The 16,191-nt window shown below is 44.1% G+C and overlaps 4 non-coding genes across 4 annotated transcripts; all 4 read right to left on the bottom strand.

The window, feature by feature from the left end:
• Window positions 1-1,924: 1,924 nt before the first annotated feature.
• On the bottom strand, window positions 1,925-1,996 carry trnat-cgu. The gene has a single exon. It is a non-coding gene; the product is annotated as a tRNA-Thr (tRNA).
• Window positions 1,997-2,188: 192 nt separating this feature from the next.
• trnaa-ugc lies at window positions 2,189-2,260 on the bottom strand. Its single transcript has one exon. It is a non-coding gene; the product is annotated as a tRNA-Ala (tRNA).
• Window positions 2,261-15,061: 12,801 nt separating this feature from the next.
• On the bottom strand, window positions 15,062-15,133 carry trnat-cgu. The gene has a single exon. It is a non-coding gene; the product is annotated as a tRNA-Thr (tRNA).
• A 448-nt stretch (window positions 15,134-15,581) lies between these two features.
• On the bottom strand, window positions 15,582-15,653 carry trnaa-ugc. Its single transcript has one exon. It is a non-coding gene; the product is annotated as a tRNA-Ala (tRNA).
• Window positions 15,654-16,191: the final 538 nt, after the last annotated feature.

Raw genomic sequence — 16,191 nt, 5'->3', positions numbered from 1 at the left:
TCTTTGAAGTAAACACCTTCTTTTAACTATTAAGGTTTAATGCCACACGGTCAATGTTAGGCTTGCACAGATCGGAAGGACCTTAGGAACATACCTGAGGTCGAATTGTGCTTCTCACCCTAACGGTTCTCTCACTGTCACCCAAAAGCAAATGACGTTGTGGGGCAGGCTTCATTTTGGGCCTACTTTTCTAATGGTCGCTGCGCTTAGACCGAGCGAGCTACGGTCAAGCGGGATATCTCGTTGAACTCGGCACGGCCTAGAGATTATGTTTATGCCGTTGCCTGCTCTCTGTGTCTTTGAGCACCGCACTTTTTAACTCCATTCTTGCTGTGTGTGCGTGTGAGAGCTTTTCTTTGACATCTGTTGGGAGAAATGACTGATTTACAGTTCATGAGGGTTACCTAGTCACACATATGAAGTTTAGGAAGGATGTGAAGGATGTGACTTTTTTAACCCTTCAAAATAGACAGTGTGACCCAATTAAAGGCACTTCCGGTTGGCACAGGAAGCTATAAGTAAACACATGTCTTGATTCACATAGCCACTTACAGAATCCTGAGTTTTAAGTCTTTAAGTTAAGAATGGACTGATCTACGATCTACAAAGGGTTGAATGTAGTCATTTTCACCTTTGAAGGTTATCAAAACACATCACATCAAAACACCTTTTGGGTCAATTTAACCACTTCCGGTTGCTCCAGGAAGCTTAGAATCGACACAGGTAGTGGTCTGATGGACTGTCATAGACGACAGGTTCATAAGGCATTCATAACCCACATAGGGTTCAGGTTGAATTTAGAGGTGCAGGCAATGTATTCCTATGGGGAGAGAAGTCAATGCAAACTGTTTGATGTAAACACCTTCTTTTAACTGGTATGGGTTAATGCCACACGGTCAAGGTTAGGCTTGCACAGATCGGGAGGACCTCAGGTACGTTCCTGAGGTCTATTTTTGCTTCTCACCTTAACGGTTCTCTCACTGTCACCCAAAAGCAAATGACATTGAGGGCCAGCCTTCATTTTGGGCCTACTTTTCTAATGGTCGCTGTGCTTAGACCGAGCGAGCTACGGTCAAGCGGGGCATCTTGTTGAACTCGGCACGGCCTAGAGAATATGTAAATGCCATTGTAGGCTTTGTGTGTCTTTAAGCACCGCACTTTGTCACTCCATCCTTGCTGTGTGTGTGTTTCTGTGTGTGTGTGTGTGTGAGAGAGAGCTTTTCTTTGACATCTGTTGGGAGAAATGACTGACTTACAGTTTATGGGGGTTGCTTAATCACACATATGAAGTTTTGAAAAGATCTGACCTTTTTAACCCTTGGAAACTGCCACTGTGACACCATTTAAGGCACTTCCGGTTGGCACAGGAAGCTATAAATAAACTCATATCCTGATTGGGGTATGCCTTTATAGAATTCTGAGTTTTAAGTCTTTACGTTAAGAACTGAGTTATTTACGGAGGGTTTAGTGAGTGTGTGTTATTTCAGAAAATCATAGAAAATCACAGAAATCTCGCAGAGCTCCGCAGCACACTTTAAAAAGATTCGTAAGAACACCCTGCAACTGGATCTGTAACCGTTGAAAAAAAAACACCTATCCATGAACATCACCAATCTGTCGTTGTACGATTTCTCTTAAATGACGATAGATAAATGGCTGGTTCTTTTTTTATTGACACCGGAGGCTCCTCGACTTTGACGTGAAGTGGAAAAATAATTTCTCTATTTTCATTTTGGACCTTTAATCCCAGATAAATGGCCATAACTCAAAAACAGTTGAGGCCTAGACGCCATCTTGTTCGGGGCCAACTGGCTCTACTTCCCCTTAATATAATAGTTGTGTTCAAATATTGATACAACATGATTCTTCTACAAAGTCCTCCAATTAATGTAAATTTCCATGGAATTTGAAGCCTTTTCTATAAAGGCACGGATGGGATTTAAACCCATGGTCTTCAGTTTACGAGACCGACGCCTTACCACTTGGCCACCATGCCACTCTACACTGCAATATATATATATTATGCCATAAAAGTTGGCAACCATGCCACTTCTGTTCTATAAATGTACTAACAGGGATTGAAAGCATGTTCTTCAGATTAAAAGACCAAATTATTTAGCACATCTCTGTTTCCTGCTTAGAATTTCAACATATTGGAAAATAGAAGTTGGGTCTTTGCAAAAAAACATGGAGAAGCTGGGGATTGAACCCAGGACCTCATACATGCAAAGCATGCGCTCTACCACTGAGCTACACCCCCTTTCTGGGAAAGAAAAAATTGTTTCTTTCTTAAATTTCTCCATTATTATTGCAGGTAAGCCAGTTAAGAACAAGTTCTCATACACAACTGCGACCAGGCCAAGGTAAAGCAAAGCAGTGCAATTCATTTGCAGTCTGGACGTGGAGGGGTGAACATCTCCTGCTCTGACTGCAGCTGGAAGGGACTGCTGCGAGAGGACTAGGCCGCCTGTGATTGCCTTGATAAGGCGGAGCTTTACCTAGCATAGACTTACAGATGACCTGGAGCCAGTGGTTCTGGCGACGAGTTACACATGGAACAAACTAGCTCACAGTCAATAACAAAATAGAAGGGATTTTTAAAAAAGGCAATAAATATGCCATAGTACTGAAGTAGTCACAATTTAGCAAATGAACACTGGAGTGATAGATGAGCAGATGATTATGTGCAAGTAGAAATACTGGTGTGCAAAAGTGCAGAAAGTAAATAAAAACAATATGGCGATGAGGTAGGTAGATTGGGTGGGCTATTTACAGATGGGCATCTCCTGCTCTGACTGCAGCTGGAAGGGACTGCTGCGCAAGGACTAGGCCGCCTGTGATTGCCTTGATAAGGTGGAGCTTTACCTAGTATAGACTTACAGATGACCTGGAGCCAGTGGTTCTGGCGACGAATATGTAGCGAGGGCCAGCCGACTAGAGCATACAGGTCGCAGTGGCCATATCAAGACAATTGACCTTTTCTTTACACTGTTGTGATGAAAGTACATTTCCATAATATCAGCTATCTACCATAAACGTCGAACAGGGATTGAACCCATGTGCTTCAGTTAACAAAAACAGATGGCTTTGCGCATCTATTTCATTCTTAGAATGTCAACATTGTGCAAAGTGGGAGTTGTGCAAAAGCTAATTTAACAAGTGAATACTCTCAAAAGACAAGTTGGGGAATACTGTAGGTAAGGGAATACCCCCCTGTATTGGACAAAAATGAATGGGAAGTCATTGGCATCAGACAAACCATATACACATTGTCCAATACCACCCAATTCGGCGTTGATTCATGCAAAGTGTATTGCAAATGCCATATGGCAATTGCCAGTTGTAACACTTTAAAAATCCAACAGGTGGCGAATCCGCTCCACCTTGGTTTTTCATATTGGAAATGTAACCCAAGTCAACGTCCAAAAGCTACATTTTGAAAAAATGATTTTTTTGTCAAAAACTTATCACCCCTTAAAAAAAGTGCTTTCTGGACCGTTTTTCGAAATTCTTGCAATTGTTTGTCAATTACACATGTGTAAGAACTGTATGAATATACTTTTGTCCAATTTTATTATCATATATATATTTATTTTTTTACATGCGCATAAGTAATATGTTTTGTCCATTTTCAATATGATTTCATAGGAAGTCAAAAGTCAAAAGTCAAAAATGTCAAAATTATGTAAAAAACTTCACACACCCTTAATAAAGTGCTTTCTGGACCGTTTTTTGAAATTCTTTCAAATTCTGTGTCAATTACACACGTATAAGAACTGTATCAACATACTTTAGTTGTATTTTATTATCATTTAAAAAAAAACGTTTAACTTGTGCATAAGGAATATGATTTCCTCGATGACATCAACACTTGCAGGCTTGTTTTCGAATTGCTGTGCGTTTTGTTGCCAACCTATTTTGCTACCTGACAACTTTACGGGTTTCACTTTTTAATTACCGTTCATATATTTATTTTTTCCTCGACTTTTTCACTCCGGACGCTTTATCTGGACACGATTCGTCAGGACCTCCAACAGCCGAAGCTAAGTAGTAACATTAACATGATGCCTTCTAATTGCAGCCGCTGTGCTCGCCTTACGGCGAGGATAGCTGTACTGCAAGCCCAGCTTCAGACGCAATCGTTAGGCAAGGGTAATTTCAGTGTAGGAAAGGATGAAACAGCGTCTGTGCCACCAGTAAGTACAGATAGTAGTATAAATCCCCTGGCACAGTCCCCGCAGCCGGACAACTTTCTCACGGTTTCTGGAAGGAAATGCTCTAGGAACGCTCAACCGGTGTCGCTCATTCAGCAGACAGAAACTTTCAACCGGTTTTCCCCATTAAGCAGCGGGTCGGTGTCAGAGGCCGAGTCTTCTCTGGTCTCTACTCCTCCTGTTACGGGGTCTGAGACGCCGAAGCTTCCCACCATTAGCTCTGACAAATTGAAAACTCTAGTCATTGGCGACTCCATTACCCGCAGTATTAGACTTAAAGTGAATCATCCAGCGATCATACACTGTTTACCCGCGGGCAGGGCTACCGACGTTAAGGCTAATCTGAAGATGGTGCTGGCTAAAGCTAAAACTGGCGAGTGTAGAGAGTATAGAGATATTGTTATCCACGTCGGCACCAACGATGTTAGGATGAAACAGTCAGAGATCACCAAGCGCAACATAGCTTCTGCGTGCATATCAGCTAGAAAGATGTGTCGGCATCGAGTAATTGTCTCTGGCCCCCTCCCAGTTAGGGGGAGTGATGAGCTCTACAGCAGAGTCTCACAACTCAATCGCTGGTTGAAAACTGTTTTCTGCCCCTCCCAAAAGATAGAATTTGTAGATAATTGGCCCTCTTTCTGGGACTCACCCACAAACAGGACCAAGCCTGACCTGCTGAGGAGTGACGGACTCCATCCTAGCTGGAGGGGTGCTCTCATCTTATCTGCCAACATTGACAGGGCTCTAACTCCTCTAGCTCCACAATGAAATAGGGTGCAGGCCAGGCAGCAGGCTATTTGCCAGCCTGCCAGCATAGTGGAGTCTGCCACTAGCATAGTTAGTGTAGTCAGCTCAGCTATCACCATTGAGACCGTGTCTGTGCCTCGACCTAGGTTGGGCAAAACTAAACATGGCGGTGTTCGCCTTAGCAATCTCACTAGGATAATGACCACCTCCATTCCTGTCATTACTGAAAGAGATCATGATATCTCACATCTCAAAATAGGGCTACTTAATGTTAGATCCCTTACTTCAAAGGCAATTATAGACAATGAACTAATCACTGATCATAATCTTGATGTGATTGGCCTGACTGAAACATGGCTTAAGCCTGATGAATTTACTGTGTTAAATGAGGCCTCACCTCCTGGCTACACTAGTGACCATATCCCCCGTGCATCCCGCAAAGGCGGAGGTGTTGCTAACATTTACGATAGCAAATTTCAATTTACAAAAAAAAAATGACGTTTTCGTCTTTTGTGCTTCTAGTCATGAAATCTATGCAGCCTACTCAATCACTTTTTATAGCTACTGTTTACAGGCCTCCTGGGCCATATACAGCGTTTCTCACTGAGTTCCCTGAATTCCTATCAGACCTTGTAGTCATTGCAGATAATATTCTAATCTTTGGTGACTTTAATATTCACATGGAAAAGTCCACAGACCCACTCCAAAAGGCTTTTGGAGCCATCATCGACTCAGTGGGTTTTGTCCAACATGTCTCTGGACCCACTCACTCTCACAGTCATAGTTTTGTCCCATGGAATAAATGTTGTGGATCTTAATGTTTTTCCTCATAATCCTGGACTATCGGACCACCATTTTATTACGTTTGCAATTGCAACAAATAATCTGCTCAGACCCCAACCAAGGAACATCAAAAGTCGTGCTATAAATTCACAGACAACACAAAGATTCCTTGATGCCCTTCCAGACTCCCTCTGCCTACCCAAGGACGCCAGAGGACAAAAATCCGTTAACCACCTAACTGAGGATCTCAATTTAACCTTGCGCAATACCCTAGATGCAGTTGCACCCCTAAAAACTAAAAAAATGTCTCATAAGAAACTAGCTCCCTGGTACACAGAAAATACCCGAGCTCTGAAGCAAGCTTCCAGAAAATTGGAACGGAAATGGCGCCACACCAAACTGGAAGTCTTCCGACTAGCTTGGAAGGACGGTACCGTGCAGTACCGAAGAGCCCTTACTGCTGCTCGATCGTCCTATTTTTCTAACTTAATTGAGGAAAATAAGAACAATCCGAAATTCCTTTTTGATACTGTGGCAAAGCTAACTAAAAAGCAGCATTCCCCAAAAGAGGATGACTTGCACTTTAGCAGTGATAAATTCATGAACTTCTTTGAGGAAAAGATTATGATTATTAGAAAGCAAATTACGGACTCCTCTTTAAACCTGCGTATTCCTCCAAACCTCAGTTGTCCTGAGTCTGCACAACTCTGCCAGGACCTAGGATCAAGAGAGACGCTCAAGTGTTTTAGTACTATATCTCTTGACACAATGATGAAAATAATCATGGCCTCTAAACCTTCAAGCTGTATACTGGACCCTATTCCAACTAAACTACTGAAAGAGCTGCTTCCTGTGCTTGGCCCTCCTATGTTGAACATAATAAACAGCTCTCTATCCACCGGATGTGTACCAAACTCACTAAAAGTGGCAGTAATAAAGCCTCTCTTGAAAAAGCCAAACCTTGACCCAGAAAATATAAAAAACTATCGGCCTATATCAAATCTTCCATTCCTCTCAAAGATTTTAGAGAAGGCTGTTGCGCAGCAACTCACTGCCTTCCTGAAGACAAACAATGTATACGAAATGCTTCAGTCTGGTTTTAGACCCCATCATAGCACTGAGACGGCACTTGTGAAGGTGGTAAATGACATTTTGATGGCATCGGACCGAGGCTCTGCATCTGTCCTCGTGCTCCTAGACCTTAGTGCTGCCTTTGATACCATCGATCACCACATTCTTTTGGAGAGATTGGAAACCCAAATTGGTCTACACGGACATGTTCTGGCCTGGTTTAGGTCTTATCTGTCGGAAAGATATCAGTTTGTCTCTGTGAATGGTTTGTCCTCTGACAAATTTACATTTACATTTAACATTTAAGTCATTTAGCAGACGCTCTTATCCAGAGCGACTTACAAATTGGTGCATTCACCTTATGACATCCAGTGGGACAGTCACTTAACAATAGTGCATCTAAAACTTAGGGGGGGGGTGGGGTGAGAGGGATTACTTAACCTATCCTAGGTATTCCTTAAAGAGGTGGGGTTTCAGGTGTCTCCGGAAGGTGGTGATTGACTCCGCTGTCCTAGCGTCGTGAGGGAGTTTGTTCCACCATTGGGGGGGCCAGGGCAGCGAACAGTTTTGACTGGGCTGAGCGGGAGCTGTACTTCCTCAATGGTAGGGAGGCGAGCAGGCCAGAGGTGGATAAACGCAGTGCCCTTGTTTGGGTGTAGGGCCTGATCAGAGCCTGGAGGTACTGAGGTGCCGTTCCCCTCACAGCTCCGTAGGCAAGCACCATGGTCTTGTAGCGGATGCGAGCTTCAACTGGAAGCCAGTGGAGAGAACGGAGGAGCGGGGTGACGTGAGAGAACTTGGGAAGGTTGAACACCAGACGGGCTGCGGCGTTCTGGATGAGTTGAAGGGGTTTAATGGCACAGGCAGGGAGCCCAGCCAACAGTGAGTTGCAGTAATCCAGACGGGAGATGACAAGTGCCTGGATTAGGACCTGCGCCGCTTCCTGTGTGAGGCAGGGTCGTACTCTGCGGATGTTGTAGAGCATGAACCTACAGGAACGGGCCACCGCCTTGATGTTAGTTGAGAACGACAGGGTGTTGTCCAGGATCACGCCAAGGTTCTTGGCGCTCTGGGAGGAGGACACAATGGAGTTGTCAACCGTGATGGCGAGATCATGGAACGGGCAGTCCTTCCCCGGGAGGAAGAGCAGCTCCGTCTTGCCGAGGTTCAGCTTGAGGTGGTGATCCGTCATCCACACTGATATGTCTGCCAGACATGCAGAGATGCGATTCGCCACCTGGTCATCAGAAGGGGGAAAGGAGAAGATTAATTGTGTGTCGTCTGCATAGCAATGATAAGAGAGACCATGTGAGGTTATGACAGAGCCAAGTGACTTGGTGTATAGCGAGAATAGGAGAGGGCCAAGAACAGAGCCCTGGGGGACACCAGTGGTGAGAGCGCGTGGTGAGGAGACAGATTCTCGCCACGCCACCTGGTAGGAGCGACCTGTCAGGTAGGACGCAATCCAAGCGTGGGCCGCGCCGGAGATGCCCAACTCGGAGAGGGTGGAGAGGAGGATCTGATGGTTCACAGTATCGAAGGCAGCCGATAGATCTAGAAGGATGAGAGCAGAGGAGAGAGAGTTAGCTTTAGCAGTGCGGAGCGCCTCCGTGATACAGAGGAGAGCAGTCTCAGTTGAATGACTAGTCTTGAAGGAAATCAACTGTACATTTCGGTGTTCCTCAAGGTTCTGTTTTAGGACCACTATTGTTTTCACTATATATTTTACCTCTTGGGGATGTTATTCGAAAACATAATGTAAACTTTCACTGCTATGCGGATGACACACAGCTGTACATTTCAATGAAACATGGTGAAGCCCCAAAATCGCCCTCGCTAGAAGCATGTGTTTCAGACATAAGGAAGTGGATGGCTGCAAACTTTCTACTATTAAACTCGGACAAAACAGAGATGCTTGTTCTAGGTCCCAAGAAACAAAGAGATCTTCTGTTGAATCTGACAATTAATCTTAATGGTTGTACAGTCGTCTCAAATAAAACTGTGAAGGACCTCGGCGTTACTCTGGACCCTGATCTCTCTTTTGAAGAACATATCAAGACCATTTCGAGGACAGCTTTTTTCCATCTACGTAACATTGCAAAAATCAGAAACTTTCTGTCCAAAAATGATGCAGAAAAATTAATCCATGCTTTTGTCACTTCTAGGTTAGACTACTGCAATGCTCTATTTTCCGGCTACCCGGATAAAGCACTAAATAAACTTCAGTTAGTGCTAAATACGGCTGCTAGAATCCTGACTAGATCCAAAAAATTTGATCATATTACTCCAGTGCTAGCCTCTCTACACTGGCTTCCTGTCAAAGCAAGGGCTGATTTCAAGGTTTTACTGCTAACCTACAAAGCATTACATGGGCTTGCTCCTACCTACCTCTCTGATTTGGTCCTGCCGTACATACCTACACGTACGCTACGGTCACAAGACGCAGGCCTCCTAATTGTCCCTAGAATTTCTAAGCTGGAGGCAGGGCTTTCTCCTATAGAGCTCCATTTTTATGGAACGGTCTGCCTACCCATGTCAGAGACGCAAACTCGGTCTCAACCTTTAAGTCTTTACTGAAGACTCATCTCTTCAGTGGGTCATATGATTGAGTGTAGTCTGGCCCAGGAGGGGGAAGGTGAACGGAAAGGCTCTGGAGCAACGAACCGCCCTTGCTGTCTCTGCCTGGCCGGTTCCCCTCTTTTCACTGGGATTCTTTGCCTCTAACCCTGTTACGGGGGCTGAGTCACTGGCTTGCTGGGGCTCTCTCGTGCCGTCCCTGGGGGGGGTGCGTCACCTGGGTGGGTTGATTCACTGTTGTGGTCGGCCTGTCTGGGTTCCCCCCCTCTTGGGTTGTACCGTCTCGGAGATCTTTGTGGGCTATACTCGGCCTTGTCTCAGGATGGTAAGTTGGTGGTTGAAGATTTCCCTCTAGTGGTGTGGGGGCTGTGCTTTGGCAAAGTGGGTGGGGTTATATCCTTCCTGTTTGGCCCTGTCCGGGGTGTCCTCGGATGGGGCCACAGTGTCTCCTGACCCCTCCTGTCTCAGCCTCCAGTATTTATGCTGCAGTAGTTTATGTGTCGGGGGCTAGGGTCAGTTTGTTTATCTGGAGTACTTCTCCTGTCCTATTCAGGTGTCCTGTGTGAATCTAAGTGTGCGTTCTCTAATTCTCTCCTTCTCTCTTTCTTTCTCTCTCTCGGAGGACCTGAGCCCTAGGACCATGCCCCAGGACTACCTGACATGATGACTCCTTGCTGTCCCCAGTCCACCTGGCCATGCTGCTGCTCCAGTTTCAACTGGCCTGGGCCCTAGGACCATGTCCCAGGACTACCTGACATGAGGACTCCTTGCTGTCCCCAGTCCACCTGGCCATGCTCCTGCTCCAGTTTCAACTGTTCTGCCTTACTATTATTCAACCATGCTGGTCATTTATGAACATTTGAACATCTTGGCCACGTTCTGTTATAATCTCCACCCGGCACAGCCAGAAGAGGACTGGCCACCCCACATATGCTCTCTCTAATTCTCTCTTTCTTTCTCTCTCTCGGAGGACCTGAGCCCTAGGACCGTGCCCCAGGACTACCTGACATGATGGCTCCTTGCTGTCCCCAGTCCACCTGACTGTGCTGCTGCTCCAGTTTCAACTGTTCTGCCTTATTATTATTTGACCATGCTGGTCATTTATGAACATTTGAACATCTTGGTCATGTTCTGTTACAATCTCTACCCGGCACAGCCAGAAGAGGACTGGCCACCCCACATAGCCCGGTTCCTCTCTAGGTTTCTTCCTAGGTTTTGGCCTTTCTAGGGAGTTTTTCCTAGCCACCGTGCTTTTACACCTGCATTGTTTGCTGTTTGGGGTTTTAGGCTGGGTTTCTGTACAGCACTTTGAGATATCAGCTGATGTACGAAGGGCTATATAAATAAATTTGATTTGATTTGATTTGATTTGTCCATTTACAATATGATTTCATCGGAAGTCAAAAGTCAAAAGTCAAAGTCAAAAGTCACTTTTTTGGGGGCCAAATGCCATAAGAAATTTGACAAGCTCGAAAATCCTGCAGAAATGCAAAATTGACTGGCCTGATGAACTCGGGATGGCCGGGCAGTGATAGTTGTTCCTTTCCATCACTCGTTGTGTTGATTTCATCATGTCCATTTGTTTATGTTTTCTCACTTTTGCAAAGTCACTGTGCATTTGCAATGTGGTTCAATGGGCATGTACCATCACGATTTTGTCATGCTATAAAAATCCTGCAGGAATGCAAAATTGACTGGCCTGATGAACACAGGATGGCCTGGCAGAGATAGTTGTTCCTTTCCATCACTCGTTGTGTTGATTTCATCATGTCCATTTGGTGATGTTTTTCACTATAGAATCATATTGCAAATGCACGTGCAACTAGTAACCCAAATATAAAAATATGGTTGTAAATGCATTTACCAGGACTCCTATTGTCCATGCCCGCTATGGGAGTACCCTACTACGGCCCTCTATCTATGGGGGCCGTCCTGAGTGCTTTATGGACTGTTTAAAATATTCTGATGGATACGCATTGTTGTGCAACTGGTGATTGAAAATAGGCACCTGGTAACCCAAAAATAAAAATATGGTTGTAAATGCATTTACCGGTCATTCTGATATTAATACCCGCTATGGGAACACAGGATGGCCGGGCAGTGATAGTTGTTCCGTTCCATCACTCGTTGTGTTGATTTCATCATGTCCATTTGGTGATGTTTTTTCACTATACAATCATATTGCAAGTGCACGTACATTTGCAATATGGTTCAATGGGCATTTACCATATGAAATTTGACATGCTCAAAAATGCAAAATTGACTGGCCTGATGAACACAGGATGGCCGAGCAGTGAGAGTTGTACCTTTCCATCACTCGTTGTGTTGATTTCATCATGTCCATTTGTTTATGTTTTCTCACTTTTGCAAAGTCACTGTGCATTTGCAATGGGCAGGTACCATCACGAATTTGTCATGCTATAAAAATCCTGCAGGAATGTGAAATTGACTGGCCCGATGAACACGGGATGGCTGGGCGGTGATTCTGGTTCATCTCAATGGCTCGTTAGGGTTGATTTCAGAATGTCACTTTTGGTGATGGTACCTCACTGTTTAAACATATTGCAAATGGACAAGAGTCACCAGCAAGTCACCGTCCATCAGTCAATTAGATATCATTCTGACACCAAACTGATACCAATTGACACCAAACCCACTTTTTCCAACTCGTTTTGTAGCCAACTATCACATACTTCAGAGCTGGCCCAAAATTCACAACGCCTTCGGTTCAAACCATAAAAAAACCATAAAACACGTAGTTACGTTCTAGCTGCGGGTCCATTTCTTATGTTACGTGTAGACCTTGCTGAGGCGACCCCGAATCCCAAGTTTCGGCTCGATCGGTCATTTGGTGTCCGAGCAAAACCCTAATTGGTGCTGAAAATCCACTTTTTTCCATGACTTGCTACGGGGTCCTTGAATGAGCTATCGAACAGAAACGTTGGGGTCTGTCTATATGGGACGAGACGGTCGCAATGCACCTAGTCTTGCGACTCTGGGACATTTCTAAATGTCGCCATTTTCGTGATGCAAAAATGAATAGAAGTCATTGCAAATGTATGAAGCTGTTTCTCGGTCCGAGAACTGTCTAGACCCACGTAACTCACCACGCACTATCAACCGGAGGTCTAGAACAGGATTCTAAAGTTTCGGAACTCTAGGTCCGACGGTTCTTTAAAAGTTCCAACAAGGTTAATTAATGCAGGCAGTGTATGTCTCTACGCAGCCCAATGGGTCCCTACTTCCAAGCTGTGTGTGTGTGTGTGTGATTTAGTTTTCCTTTGAAATTTTACGGGGAAAATGACTGATTTACAGTTCATGGGGGTTGCCTAATCACATATATGAAGTTTTGGAAAGATCTGACTTTTTTAACCCCTCGAAACAGCCCAAGAGACACCAATTATGGCACTTCCGGTTGGCACAGGAAGCTATACGTCAACACATATCCTCACTGGGGTATGCTTTTACAGAATCCTGAGTTTTAAGTCTTTACGTTAAGAATTGACTGATTTACACAGGGTTGAATGCACTATGTCTATCAAACTGCAGGCAGGGTATGGATATACACTTTTAGGATGATTTTAACCACTTCCGGTTGGTCCAGGAAGCTTAGAATCAACACAGGTAGACCTCATACTGGCCTGATGGACTGTTACCAAAGACAGGTTCATACGGCATTCATAACCCATATAGGCTTCAGGTTGAATTTAGGGGTGCAGGCAATGTATTCCTATGGGGAGAGAAGTCAATGCAAACTCTTTGAAGTAAACACCTTCTTTTAACTATTAAGGGTTAATGCCACACGGTCAATGTTAGGCTTGCACAGATCGGAAGGACCTTAGGAACATACCTGAGGTCGAATTGTGCTTCTCACCCTAACAGTTCTCTCACTGTCACCCAAAAGCAAATGACGTTGTGGGGCAGGCTTCATTTTGGGCCTACTTTTCTAATGGTCGCTGCACTTAGACCGAGCGAGCTACGGTCAAGCGGGATATCTCGTTGAACTCGGCACGGCCTAGAGATTATGTTTATGCCGTTGCCTGCTCTCTGTGTCTTTGAGCACCGCACTTTTTAACTCCATCCTTGCTGTGTGTGCGTGTGAGAGCTTTTCTTTGACATCTGTTGGGAGAAATGACTGATTTACAGTTCATGAGGGTTACCTAGTCACACATATGAAGTTTAGGAAGGATGTGACTTTTTTAACCCTTCAAAACAGACAGTGTGACCCAATTAAAGGCACTTCCGGTTGGCACAGGAAGCTATAAGTAAACACATGTCTTGATTCACATAGCCACTTACAGAATCCTGAGTTTTAAGTCTTTAAGTTAAGAATGGACTGATCTACGATCTACAAAGGGTTGAATGTAGTCATTTTCACCTTTGAAGGTTATGTACATCAAAACACCTTTTGGGTCAATTTAACCACTTCCGGTTGCTCCAGGAAGCTTAGAATCGACACAGGTAGACCTCATAGTGGTCTGATGGACTGTCATAGACGACAGGTTCATAAGGCATTCATAACCCACATAGCGTTCAGGTTGAATTTAGAGGTGCAGGCAATGTATTCCTATGGGGAGAGAAGTCAATGCAAACTGTTTGATATAAACACCTTCTTTTAACTGGTATGGGTTAATGCCACACGGTCAAGGTTAGGCTTGCACGGATCGGGAGGACCTCAGGTACGTTCCTGAGGTCGATTTGTGCTTCTCACCTTAACGGTTCTCTCACTGTCACCCAAAAGCAAATGACATTGAGGGCCAGCCTTCATTTTGGGCCTACTTTTCTAATGGTCGCTGTGCTTAGACCGAGCGAGCTACGGTCAAGCGGGGCATCTTGTTGAACTCGGCACGGCCTAGAGAATATGTAAATGCCATTGTAGGCTTTGTGTGTCTTTAAGCACCGCACTTTATCACTCCATCCTTGCTGTGTGTGTGTTTCTGTGTGTGTGTGTGTGAGAGAGAGCTTTTCTTTGACATCTGTTGGGAGAAATGACTGACTTACAGTTTATGGGGGTTGCTTAATCACACATATGAAGTTTTGAAAAGATCTGACCTTTTTAACCCTTGGAAACTGCCACTGTGACACCATTTAAGGCACTTCCGGTTGGCACAGGAAGCTATAAATAAACTCATATCCTGATTGGGGTATGCTTTTACAGAATTCTGAGTTTTAAGTCTTTACGTTAAGAACTGAGTTATTTACGGAGGGTTTAGTGAGTGTGTGTTATTTCAGAAAATCATAGAAAATCACAGAAATCTCGCAGAGCTCCGCAGCTCACTTTAAAAAGATTCGTAAGAACACTCTGCAACTGGATCTGTAACCGTTGGAAAAAAAACACCTATCCATGAACATCACCAATCTGTCGTTGTACGATTTCTCTTAAATGACGATAGATAAATGGCTGGTTCTTTTTTTATTGACACCGGAGGCTCCTTGACTTTGACGTGAAGTGGAAAAATAATTTCTCTATTTTCATTTTGGACCTTTAATCCCAGATAAATGGCCATAACTCAAAAACAGTTGAGGACTAGACGCCATCTTGTTCGGGGCCAACTGGCTCTACTTCCCCTTAATATAACAGTTGTGTTCAAATATTGATACAACATGATTCTTTTACAAAGTCCTCCAATTAATGTAAATTTCCATGGAATTTGAAGCCTTTTCTATAAAGGCACGAATGGGATTTGAACCCATGGTCTTCAGTTTACGAGACCGACGCCTTACCACTTGGCCACCATGCCACCCTATACTGCAATATATATATATATATCAACATTCTGGAAAATAGTAGTTGTGCAAATGTGAATTTGGCACACAAACTCAGTGGAGAAAGGACCTCATACATATATAGCATGCACTCCCTCTGAGCTTCCATCCCATTTAATTTGCAGATAAAACGCAATATCAATACACTGTACTTTATATATACACCACTCCATTGAAACTACAATGAAATGATAGCAGCAATTCTTAAAACAGGTACGGACAGGGATCGAAAACATGAACTTCAGTTTTTGAAAATGATGCCATAAAAGTTGGCAACCATGCCACTTCTGTTCTATAAATGTACTAACAGGGATTGAACGCATGTTCTTCAGATTAAAAGACCAAATTATTTAGCACATCTCTGTTTCCTGCTTAGAATTTCAACATTCTGGAAAGTAGAAGTTGGGTCTTTGCAAAAAAACATGGAGAAGCTGGGGATTGAACCCAGGACCTCATACATGCAAAGCATGTGCTCTACCACTGAGCTACACCCCCTTTCTGGGAAAGAAAAAATTGTTTCTTATTTTCTTAAATTTCTCCATTATTATTGCAGGTAAGCCAGTTAAGAACAAGTTCTCATACACAACTGCGACCTGGCCAAGGTAAAGCAAAGCAATGCAATTCATTTGCAGTCTGGACATGGAGGGGTGAACATCTCCTGCTCTGACTGCAGCTGGAAGGGACTGCTGCGAGAGGACTAGGCCGCCTGTGATTGCCTTGATAAGGCGGAGCTTTACCTAGCATAGACTTACAGATGACCTGGAGCCAGTGGTTCTGGCGACGAGTTACACATGGAACAAACTAGCTCACAGTCAATAACAAAATAGAAGGGATTTTTAAAAAAGGCAATAAATATGCCATAGTACTGAAGTAGTCACAATTTAGCAAATGAACACTGGAGTGATAGATGAGCAGATGATGATGTGCAAGTAGAAATACTGGTGTGCAAAAGTGCAGAAAGTAAATAAAAACAATATGGCGATGAGGTAGGTAGATTGGGTGGGCTATTTACAGATGGGCATCTCCTGCTCTG

This window comes from Oncorhynchus gorbuscha, unplaced genomic scaffold (genome assembly GCF_021184085.1).
Source record: "Oncorhynchus gorbuscha isolate QuinsamMale2020 ecotype Even-year unplaced genomic scaffold, OgorEven_v1.0 Un_scaffold_2876, whole genome shotgun sequence".
NCBI classification, from domain to species: Eukaryota; Metazoa; Chordata; class Actinopteri; order Salmoniformes; family Salmonidae; genus Oncorhynchus; species Oncorhynchus gorbuscha.
The sequence above is the reverse complement of the archived record's forward strand: the minus strand, read 5'-3'. Positions and strand labels throughout refer to the sequence as shown.